At 37.7% G+C, this 12,061-nt stretch overlaps 1 protein-coding gene across 17 annotated transcripts in view; it reads left to right on the top strand.

Moving 5' to 3' along the window:
• The window catches only part of LOC100644765 (CUGBP Elav-like family member 2), a 552,950-nt gene that overhangs the window by 387,923 nt on the left and 152,966 nt on the right, over nt 1–12,061 (top strand). The window lies entirely within an intron of this gene.

The following is a 12,061-nucleotide window of genomic DNA, read 5'->3' as shown; positions in this document are numbered from 1 at the left end:
ACGTCGGTTAAATAGGGTTTTTCCCTCCGTTGAAACAACCCTCCCGCACAGCAAGAATTTAATTCCGTTAATATGGTCTTTACGTGTTCGCGGCCCGGTGAAGAATTTTCACGACCCACGCTTTTTTAACGTCGGATTCCTCGTTAATTTCCTCGTGTTTTACCGTAAAATTGTTTATTCTTCCCAGTGAACGTTCGTAACCGTTGTAATAAGCGACCGGAAGGAGGTGGAAGCTACCGGGTTAAAAAGTAAATAACGTCGTATTTAGGAACTATCGCGATACGGCGGCTCTGTAATGGGGTGGACGGTTCATTTTTTAAAAAAGGACTTTGAGAACAAAGAGGAAATTCTAGACCGTTGATGGTTCATTAGCAATAGCGATTCCATGGTTGGAATCGTACTTTCAACGCGTTGTTACCCTATTTAAAACGTTTTTTTAGTAACGATACGTAGCACGATTGATCCAGCTATGGACTTAGTCTGTGACTATTGTGAAGCGCTTATGCAAATTATCTTTTAGAAGAATTAAAGTTAAAGTGTTGTCTAATTGAGACTACATCCTCTACATTTTCTGAAGAATTTGTTGGTTAAAGCTCCACCATATATTACTTAATATAAAATATTATCGCTTTATTAAGGTAATGTTTCTCTGATCGTTTTATTCTTCCTTTAATCATAAGATATGTGTTTCTATACAAATACATATATGTATGTACATATTCAATTATTTCATACCGATGAATTTTTCTACATATAGAATTTATACTTTTATAATTCCTTTTTGAAAAATATTCCATGTTTCTCTACGAGAAATACTTTTGATCTTTTGTTAGAAATATTAGTTTCCCCTTAACCATGATGTATGTAGTTTTTAAATTCGCGCATCGATGGATTCGTTTAAACGGAAAAACTTACCATTCCGTTGAATGGAATATTTAAAATCCTTTTTCGGGATATTTCATATTTCTTTTCAATAAAAAATTTTCGCGTTTTCGCGTAAACCCTTTATAAAGGGGTTTAAATTCAAAGATTAATTTTATATTTGGTATTTTTGATTCGGTGGTATATATCATCGTCACCAACTAAATATTAGATTCGTAAAACGATCCTTATTTCTTAATGTATACAAGATCGAAAATATCTATTCCTATAGCGATGTTTTCCAACATTGACGAAAATGAACGCGTACTCCGCTTGCGTACAGACCCATAACATTGCTTAACGAAACAGCGCGGTTTAACCTCAAATTAATTTGTATCTAGCCTGAAATTCATTATCGTTACATTAATAATTAATTGCTATTATTTAATTAAGTACACATTCGAGCGAACGGTTTGCTCGTTGAATTATGAATGAACAGAATAACGTTAAATGAAGTACGATCGGTTGGAAAACTGCATCGGCTGGAAAAATATATTTCCTACGTCTAATCGGAGCAACGGTTTCACCAATTTAAGCGGTTCTGTACCAAATAGAATGAGCCAGCTAAAGCAGCTAATCAGAGAATGGGTGTCAAAGCCTCGTGCTCTCGACTCTCTGGCGCTTCACTCACGCTCCATGGAACACATTCATGTCAATCCCAGACACCATGTGTGCGTATGGGACTTGTCCCAAATTCCCTAGAACTATTGCACGTGCGTTCAGCGTGCAGAGAAGTGCACCACTCCGTGTTGATTAGGCGCGTCCGCATTTCCTACGGACGCATTCCCGTGACCATATGCGTACTGCTATCCGGAAACACGCAGAAGAAAATAGACTTGGAAGGAGTTCGAATACCGAGCCGAATGACCTGAAATTTCTAGTATCTGAATTTATAGGCGGGATTTGCTGAAATTATTCTGTAACTGCCATAATGAAATTCGAAAATAATCGCGAAATCCAAAAAAGTATTGCCACATTTGAGAAATCTTAGAAATCTATACTCATGTCTATTTATATAAAACAAACGTGTGTGTGAGATACTCGATAGAATCACATGTCATTGCGAACAGTGTTTACCGTGCATTGAAAACCTCGCGAAAACGAAAACAAAGAAAATTATCATCATCGACGTAATAAGCTATTTTTCACATTATCATCGAGTTCGCGGTAGTAATTACGATAAAAGCAGATTTCAATGGTCCTCTGTATGCAACAGCTCTTTCGTGTTCCCATCATTATCGTATTTTAAATCTTCCGTCTGTATACTTTGGAAGCTCTAGAAAATTCTGTTTCCGCGACGACGCATGCCAACGCGTAATAATATTACTTTCTGTATAATAACGTTAAATTTGAATTTGTCCCTGTTCGTAAGGCAAAATCATGGACCCTTTTCACCAAATGCAAACGAACCTCACCTTGAAAGGGGTCTATGAACGATGCGGTAGCCTGGTTATAGTCATGGAAATCTCGCTGGAGGACCGCTTTCAGATGTTTCTTCTGCTTGCTTTTTAATGCGACGATACTCGTCGTGCACGCGGCTTCTGCTAATACGAAGATAGTCAAACAGGAAAAATCGTTATTTCAATGTAGTGACATTGTCATTCTCATGTGCCATCAATGTATTGTCATTTTCGACTTATCTAGCTCGTTCACGTTGTTTTCAATTTCTATTTTCTTCGTTAATATGTAAGTTTTAATAGACACAAATTTCAATTACTTTTACTTTTTCATCGTATTTGTAAGCCATTGTACGTCGATTTTTTAAAATCAAAGCACGATCGTAAATCCTGTCATTGACGATATTTCCATACGGCAAGAGATGCCACAAAAAGGAAGAAGAAAATTAAGCGAGGCAACGAGCGTAAGTAGTAGCCAAGCTGGATTCATTAATCCGTCTGATTTTCTGTTCGGTTTCTTTTCTCCCGTCGTGTTACGTGGACCATCTTCGTTGGATCGTTACCGATCGTTGTTTTCAAAAAAAGATCACCGTCCCTGGTCGCTCGTTAGCAACGGAGATCCGATCCAGCGTGAAGCAAAAACAGCTATATATGATCCGGAATGACAAGGCTGACATTTTTCTGATCTTTCGAAAGAAGAGATTAAAAGGAAGGATCGACGAAGAAACGATGTAAGTAGGAAAGCTAAAAGTAAATCGACCGTGTATCTTCGTTAATTCGATTTTACGATTCCTCTTGCCTTCTCGCGTCGTGCATTATAAATCTAAAAAGGGTATTAAAAAGTATCAAAAATATCACGGTTAATATTTCAATTTTGGAAAGTTTTACTGTAAAACGATCAGTCAAGAACGTCAATGCCAATAAACTATTAACTATTTCTTGTCGATCGAAAGTTCATCTTTGTCGTTCCTTTTCTCATATACGGGTAGTTGTAACCTTTTCTTCGGATAGGTTCTACCAGTGCAAACTTTCCCCTCGTTTTCCAATAACTTAGCTAATAGCTCAGGGGAATAGCTTGACCAATAATTGCTTGGGTGTTATTAGTCCTCGAGATTTATTTTTCCTCAATGAAAAGGAATTCTTCCATTCTCCTCAATGTTTTATTGTCGTGTCGATATTTATATCTAGTGGGAATTATTGAAGTACTTTGTTGCCATTTCTAAATACTTTTATTAATTATCAACTTTTTGAAATATTTATAACCATTAAATATCAAATACTTCGTTCGATCGTTAAAATTGAAAATTACGTATTAATCCTATCGACACATCGATCTTTAAAAATCCTCCGATCTCTTCCTTTACGTAAGCACATTCATACCTTATAGCCATGATGTTCCTCGACAAACGCGATAAGCTTCCACGATCCAACATACAACCGAAGCAATTAAGGGAGTTAAAGCTCATGCGGGCCATTTAGCAAGCAACCCCACGTAAGTTAAAATCTCGACTGGCGTAAGGCATTCGCAAGTTCTCTCCATATTCGAGTGAAAGCCGATGCAACTCGAGACCGATTGCTCGAACTAAAACGCAACACCAGGGCAAAGAGAGATAGAAGGTCGCGTCTTGCATTGGCGCACGTGACTAGATGCAGTTTACTCATTCGGCATTCCAAACACTCAAAACTCGAGTTAATCGTCGGGAGGTAGGTCGATGGAAAGGGTTAGAGAACGAGATAGAGAAGAAGGAGCAAACAAGGAACGTTGAGAACGAAAAGGATGACCACGAGGAACGGAGAAGGATGACGAGAACGGGACAGGAAAGGGAAACGGTTTGCTATCGGCAAACTCCACAGCCTCGCGAGTTTACTGATTTACCTGCGATGGAATTGGGTCGAGTTTGTGGACCAGCGCAATTCGTTATACGATGCTTATGGTCGCGAGAAAAAGACATGTTAGAAAAGATATACGCGAACATACCCAGTAGCTTTTAATTAATCACTTGGTTAGGATATAAGTCCAAAGAAATTTATGAAATCACGTGGAAAGTGGCGGAACAAAAAAAAAAGTAATGGTAGATGCTTACAGAGTTAAGTGCCATCGACATCGTGAACTCTGTCCACTCTGTTTCAGTCCAACGCGTTAAGATGTATTATCTTTTGCTTAGCCTTCTCTTTCAATAAATAATTCCACGTATCATATTACGTTATTCTCAGAGCTATCGCAATTTTTCTAGGAAGTATTCTGTGACATATGTAGCCTATAATGTAGCTACAATATCATTCGCATGTTTCTTTATTCTTTGACACAATACAGGCTAAAATGATAGAAAAGCCACACGTAAGAAATTCGCGTATTTACAAAATATATCTATAATATCTAGACTACTAGGAATATTGATACGCGTACTTCTAATATTTCACCGTATAACCAACGCATGTATCAATGAGCATGATACATTTTAAGATATATTTTTTACGATTTGAAAACGAATTTTTAATTGCATTTCGTACTTTATATTCCATTTCCATCCTTTATATCGGTAAATCTGCAATCTGAAAAAGGAAATCGAGGATCGTGTTGTTTATCAGTGAAAAATAGTTGTTTCAGTAATACTCAGTTTTTGACTACTTTTTTAATATGGACTAAATGCTTTGCAAAAATATGAATCGGAAGCTGAGATTTAGTTTTTAGAGGAATATACATTGAATTATTTAATAATCCGACATAGATTTTTAGTCGATGAAATATTATTCGTATATCACTAAAAATTTAAATACACTTTTTTTCAATCAGTTAAATAATCCAGGTTTTCTAAAATTTATCGTATCTTTGCTCGAAATATGCGGGACAAAACTCATTGGAAATATAGCATCGCAGGAATTATCCTACTCTGTAAATTTCATGTCTAATAGAAATATAAAGTAATAACGTTGCGTCGTATCTAGCAATGTATTTCAAAATGGTCGAAATTAACGACTAGTCGATTAAATAATCGAACAATTTCCTCTATTCGTTAACCAAAAAACTCTTGCTTCTTTTTCATTTCTTCTATTATATCAATATTTTCATACAATATTTTGTCAAATTCTATCTTCTATCTCATTCTGTTAGAACTGAATGATCTATGTACGAAGATTTCAGTTTGGAAAACAATCGTAGAGACATTCTTTCCATGTTGCACGTATATCGATCTTCTTTCAGCTCGGTCACGTATGTATACACTGGCGTATCGTCGAAACAGGCCAAACAGCTAACGAATCGTTGGCGCAACTGATCACGACATCACCTGTTAGACAAACACTCGTTTGTTCCTCCGCTACTTGGAAATAACCATTCGAATGTTCCCATCACATTTCTGTGTTTGATATTTGATCACGCGTAGAAAATATTTTACCGTAAAATCATTGGGGTGTAATCAAATAGTTCCTAACAAAAATGTCCATTCATAAATTTTCGTATATTTTCATAAGAGCAAATAATTACTCTGACATCTCCCATGTTCGTTCGATAGATCCACATAAGAATGGACTACATCTTAAAGAACTGAAAGAAGAAAAAGATTAAAAATTAAAAAAAACCAAGGAGATCTATACTCTAGACTCGCGTATAATCAGGTGACAGCAATCCATATAACAAGATTCTCAGTCGACCATGGGATCTCTTGTCTTTCGTCCGGCTGTTTTGGCTTTTAAATTTAATCGAACCCGTCGTGAACATGTCGTGGACCGAAGAGATGCGATGAGAAATCCATAGGCGGACAGGAGACGGAAAAATAATTAAAATCAATCGACGAAGGTAAAATAGAAAGGGTATGGGTGTAAGGTATAAGGTGCATGACGGCCGGGAAAAGCGAGAATAAATACCCACCTAACGAGCACGGAAATTGACGGACCCGTTTGAGGGTGCTTCAACCTCCAGCACTTCCCATCGGGGACGTTGGAGGTCGAGCGATACCTTTGTCCCTCGTTAAATTCCAAAGGCGACGATATTTTGCCCTGCACCCACCCCTTCGATCACCTTTTGCCCCGTTCTTTTCAATCTCATTCTACCGATGACATTCCACCCAGCTTGCGGAAGAATAAGAAGAGATCTGGAAATGTGCCACCAAAATCGAGGAAAATGTCACCAGACCCGAATTACCGGCAGACGTTGAATTATTAGATGCTCGCTCCGTCTTAATTGCAGCTAGAATAGTATATATGCATACGATGCGATGGTGTTATTGCCGAGGGTGTGTTTGCCCAAGATTAATGATATCGAGAATTGTGATTTCTCCCAGGTGGTATTATATCTTGTGTGATGCCTGTGGAACTTGCGGAGACAAGTGAACGAATGATTTTTTTATGTATGTAAGTTCGGGAAGGTGCATAGTAGTCCAGCGTTAATTAGCTGCGATATAATATCAGTGATTTGATTGGAGTTATTTTAATCATTTCTTGAAATCAAGCGAAGTGAAAAAAAGTACGCGGTAAACTTTGTGGCCGAGAGTTCAATTTACTTTGCGAAATTATTAACGAAATATGAGATTAACGCGATAGAAATTTTCTCAGCTGTATTCGTTCCTCGTACTCCCTAATTATTGTTTCTATCAAATATCCCTGCAATTACATCAATGCGAAAACTTGAATTGATTCGATTGGTACATTGTAAACTAAATATAATTGCTTCTGATAATCAATAACTAAATTTCCAATTAATTAATAATTCATGACGGAATATACGATAATTAACGGTAGCCTTCGTTATTATTATCTACTTCATTATTAAAAATAGCAAAGTTATTTACACGAACTGTTATTACAAATTTTCTAAATTTTAAACAATTGTTTCATCTCATTCATGGTTAATCTAATTAATAATTGTTTATGTTTTATCTTAAACAACCGTTTCGTATAAAATTTACCGTTTCTATAAAAATTTACGTAGCTTGGTAGCGGTCTTTTTACGCTATTTCCTATTTTTAAACCTGATTTACAGACCGTTTATTAAATCATTGAAAAGCGACATAAAAAATTTGATCGTTCGCATACCTTCTTAGGAGTGACTCTCGGTGACAACTGAGAGAAGTAACGCAATGTGCTATTTCCATAAAACATTACGACTTATAAGGGTCGTATCCGCAGAATCTCATAATGCAACATCCGTGCAATAAAACCAACGAGGCAACGACGTTCGCCATAACCAACTACTAGTATCGTTACAACTTCAAATATAAAAAAAAAAAAGAAGAAGCGACGATACGCGGACTTGATATTTCTGGTCATTTTAAAGGTTATCTATGCATTAACATTTTTGTTATATCTTAGTTTAAAAAGGTAGAGCACCTGAAACGATCTCAGCTTCCTGAATAATAATCGTGAAAAATTCTCTTGTAAAGGGAGTTGCGTTATTATCGTATGGTTTGCAAATTTTATGCATTTCTCGATAATGAAACTGTTTATGAGATTCGATGATAGCGGTTTTATGGTAAAATGGACTATCTCGTTCTTTTTTAGAATAGGGAGTTTCGTGTTTTTACGAGGTAGCAGCTAACTTTGCGAATATGTATCGAACTTATCTCAATTTTTCAAGCATATGTTATCGAATTCATGTTCCATAGATACTAAAAGTATTAATTTAAAATTTTATGTTTAAATTGCGACAGACGATCCACTGCACTTTATATTTGTAAAAATCGACAAATGTTTTTAATCAAGGAATACAAATTTATGAAAGAAAAAGATCGTCTTAAGAAGAAAGATGTTAAAATCAAAGAGCAAAGGAAAAATGAATGATTAGAAATTAAAAATTTCGATTACTTTATTATCACCGTGCTCTACTATTCAACTTGGCTATATAGTCAAACATCCTCTTCTGTTTATTCTCGAATCGATCAAGCATACTCCAAGGAGAATAAAAGAGACTCCCAATCTGCCGATGCTTCTTTAGCATCGTCAATAACGGTGTTCATCGGTTAGTGGTGTAATAAAAGCAGCAGGCGGTTACTCGAGCCTCTTTGTTGGCTAAAAAACCATCGAAGATCAGTGTGTGTATCCTTACTATACACGAGACTGTAAAACGTTCGGCCGTCTAATGAGAAACAGTACGAGACGAATTGCTCCGAGACTTTGGGAACCCTTTCACGGGTTCTTCGAGGTATACCAGGTTGGTGGGAGAGGCTCAGCTTTATCCCTTTGTTGGGAATTATCGAGTAAGCCGTGTTACTTGGTACTCTCTAGATTAAATCTTAGCCCGTTTTGCTGGACTATGCGAGCGGGAACGGCGACGGAAAATTAAGCGAAACCAAGTTGTTTCCGCGCCGAGATTTTCGAAGTCACGCCGAATCAAATCTCGGGGAAGTTCTAATTAATCCTGCTCAGGAATTAATCTTCGAAACGACTGTTATCAACGTGGAAAGAGTATCGAGAAGTTGTGGCCGTCAAATGTAGAACGACACGCACGAAAATAGAATTATTTGTTATCTTGCGGATCGATTGAAAACAAATACATGTAGTATCTAAAATGGGTCTAGAGTAAGGACAAGTAAGGATGCTTTATTTGTTAACAAGTTGATATAGTTTGTGTATTTAATAACGATGAATATAATGATAAAGCGTGACAGATTATTCAGTGATAAACAATGTCAACGTGTTCGTTGAGCTTAGCAGCTTTATAAATACATCCGACCTCTCGACGTGTACTCTTAGAATCTTCAAAAAGGATTGCTTTGACCTTAGATCATTTCTTGGTCTTCTCGGGGTGACGACCCTCACTACGCTCGGATCACGCCACCGTTCGCGCCCATGATCACATATGCCGCATTCTTTTGAAACAACAGATCGAAATCGACGTTTCTGGAAGTCGCTGCTTGTCGACAACTATGCACTCGTCGATATATTGTATGCCCCTCGTCGGGCAGATAGGGCGATCCGCCTGCGACATTGTAGGACCGCGAGCGACGGCCAGAAACGCAACCTATACTAAAACCTCGCAGTGTAACAAAGCGTACACCCCCCTCTTTTTTGATGCTACATACATAGTTTCTTTGGATTTGTAATTTGCAATCGAAACCTTAAGACAGATAAAGATTAGTCGATATTTCATAGATTTTCATTTCAGTGACAGATGTGATAAAACGATAAACGCAAATCGCTTTATTTTTGTGTTAAACTCGATGTTAAGTTTAACAAGGAATATAGAGTATGTTCGACGTCAATTTTGACGAAACTTTGCGTTGTTCGCTGAAGAGGCAAACTTAAGGTACACGTATCTTCGTTGAATGGCGGCCATTTGAGTTTAAAGACGGAGGTAAAATTATCCTCGAAAGCATTAGCATGCCCCAACATAATGTCTTACAAATTACGAAGAACGTAAGGGAAACTGTAAAGCAAGAATTGCCTAACTTTTACACGGTTTATAGACAAAATAACTTATATTTCTCGGAAATTTGATTCATGGATTGAAACAAAAGAAAAACATGAATGGTTTCTGGAGTACGATATACATATGCATTTAAACTCGAGACTCGGAAGTTATATTGTATTTAAAAAAAAAAAACAAAGCTGAACGAGCTCTAGAAATTTCCACAGAATTTCATAGGAAAATCTGGTCTGATCCAATACTTTTGTTCGTTACTGTATGTGACGAACGCATGAGTTCCTCTGAAAATGAGGTATTTCATAGAGTGAAACACGGCCACACGTGTCGCACGTACGCAACACAGACGCGAAGCTCGGAAGCAATAACGAGTCGCAAAGCGGAAAGCGAAGCAACGGATGTGCTACCGATTACGTACACTCGGAATGTTCGTGCCAATTAGGACACTGTAAGGACAAGAACGTCGAGGCATAGACGATCTCTGCCCTTCGGTGTCTCCCTCGGGCTCTATTCCCCGTATCCTCGCTCTCTAATTAGTCTGCCCGATAAACTCGATTACGGTGTTTCCAGTTGCTCTCCTGAAACCCCTTTCCTCATATCCTCGCTCGTACTGTCCATTCAACTGGCCAACGATGCATACGAGACGCTTCTTCTCTCTTCGCAAGCAACCATTATTGTTTATCGTCGCATTTTTTCCACGTTTGAGTCGCTCCTCTCTTAACCTTCGTTATTCCGTTTTTAGCTCTATTTTTCTCTGTATTGTCTAAAAAAATTCGTCTTGCGCGAGATTTGGAACGAAGAACTTTTTCGTTGAGACAGAACGTCAGCTATAATAGATGGTACTCTATCGAAGAATTCAATTGACGTGAAACACGTCAGTAAGATTTTAAGGGAATCAAGCAAAGTCGCTCGGTTCCTTGAAAATGAAGTGTCGGGAGCAGGAAAGGTGCTTAAGCCGACCTTGATGTACTCGATTCCCTAGGACAGGTGAATTGTTCGCAAGCGGCAGACATTAAAGAACCATTTTGGGAAACTCGTGAGACAATTCACCCTACGTCCTTTAAAATATTGGTGAAGTTTCAAAAGTGGCGGCTCTACGATCCCCTGTCCTGCCCCTCCCCCGAAACAAAACTCTCCGACGCCATTGTTCGTGGAAACAGGTAACTTCAAGGAATCGCCATATATATTTTCAAGCCAGGGCAAAGCGCGTGGTCTGGCTACGTTTAACTTTACGCCATTCCGCTATCTTTTAGGCACCTATACCATCGTTACGAATCGTCCGCTCCTTCTCGATCGACCTAATCGCGAAGAGCGCTGAAGAAAGTTTCGTGAAATATACGTATCGCTTGTTTCGGCAACTTTCGAATTAGTTATGAACGACACTGTGGTGGAAGGAAGTGAGACGAGAAGCTGAGTTAGGTATTTTATATACGAAAGATGTAGCGAAACGTCTAATGTAGCGTAAAAGACTTTTACCTTATAGAAAAATGACTAAACAGTTCTTTGGCAAACCTTTTCGTCTATTTAATCTCTTGTATAGTATTACTTACCATTCGATAAACAATGCTAAAATGCACGCTGTTGAAATGCGCGTATATATAAATCAATCTTTACAGTTTAAAAGTTTGCACGAGTCCTTAAGCGACCCAACACGATTTGACGATCTTTCGACATTTGACTTTACGTATTCCCATGGTCGCGCGTTTCTTCCTTCGGCTATTACATTTTTTCTACTCTCTCCTTCCTTTTTCTTTCACTTTTTTACACTTCCTCACACTTTAAACATTCACTCTCCCACACCTCATTCGACATTCTACCTATTATTCACTCCGTTGAACAGTTGCTCCGTATGCTATATAATTTCTCTATACACGTACATTCTGCTCTCTCGTTTCCTATTCATGAAATAATGTATTAACTGCTGGATACGCCGTATGTATCTTTATCACGTTTATATATGTTCAATTTGCATTTATATGCAAATACCGGCTCTCGCTATTCAATCAAACTCGAGATGTATGTGATAACAATCATTAAATTGGTATATTTAAGTTTGACAATTAAATCTCATGAAGGATTGCATGTGTGTGTGTGTATATATATATATATATATATATGTTTCAATTTATAAGTTAAACTTACAGTTTACGAGTTGGCGCGGTACGAATTTTCCGCGCAACTTCATCAGAGGAAATTAACCGATTTTTTCTTCTTATCTATACTCTATTCGAGGCTCGTGGTATGAAAAGAAAAAAGATTAAATTCTCAGATCAAGTTAAAGGAAATAGATACCAGAGAGTCGTTGATAAAAATAAAATTAATAAAGGAGGGAGAAAGAGGCTGGCAAGGCAGCAGCCCTTGTGTACGATATTCATTTATGTCAGCA

This window comes from Bombus terrestris, chromosome 9 (assembly GCF_910591885.1).
Source record: "Bombus terrestris chromosome 9, iyBomTerr1.2, whole genome shotgun sequence".
NCBI classification, from domain to species: Eukaryota; Metazoa; Arthropoda; class Insecta; order Hymenoptera; family Apidae; genus Bombus; species Bombus terrestris.
Note: the sequence above shows the minus strand (reverse complement) of the source record. Positions and strands in the feature narration are given on the sequence as shown.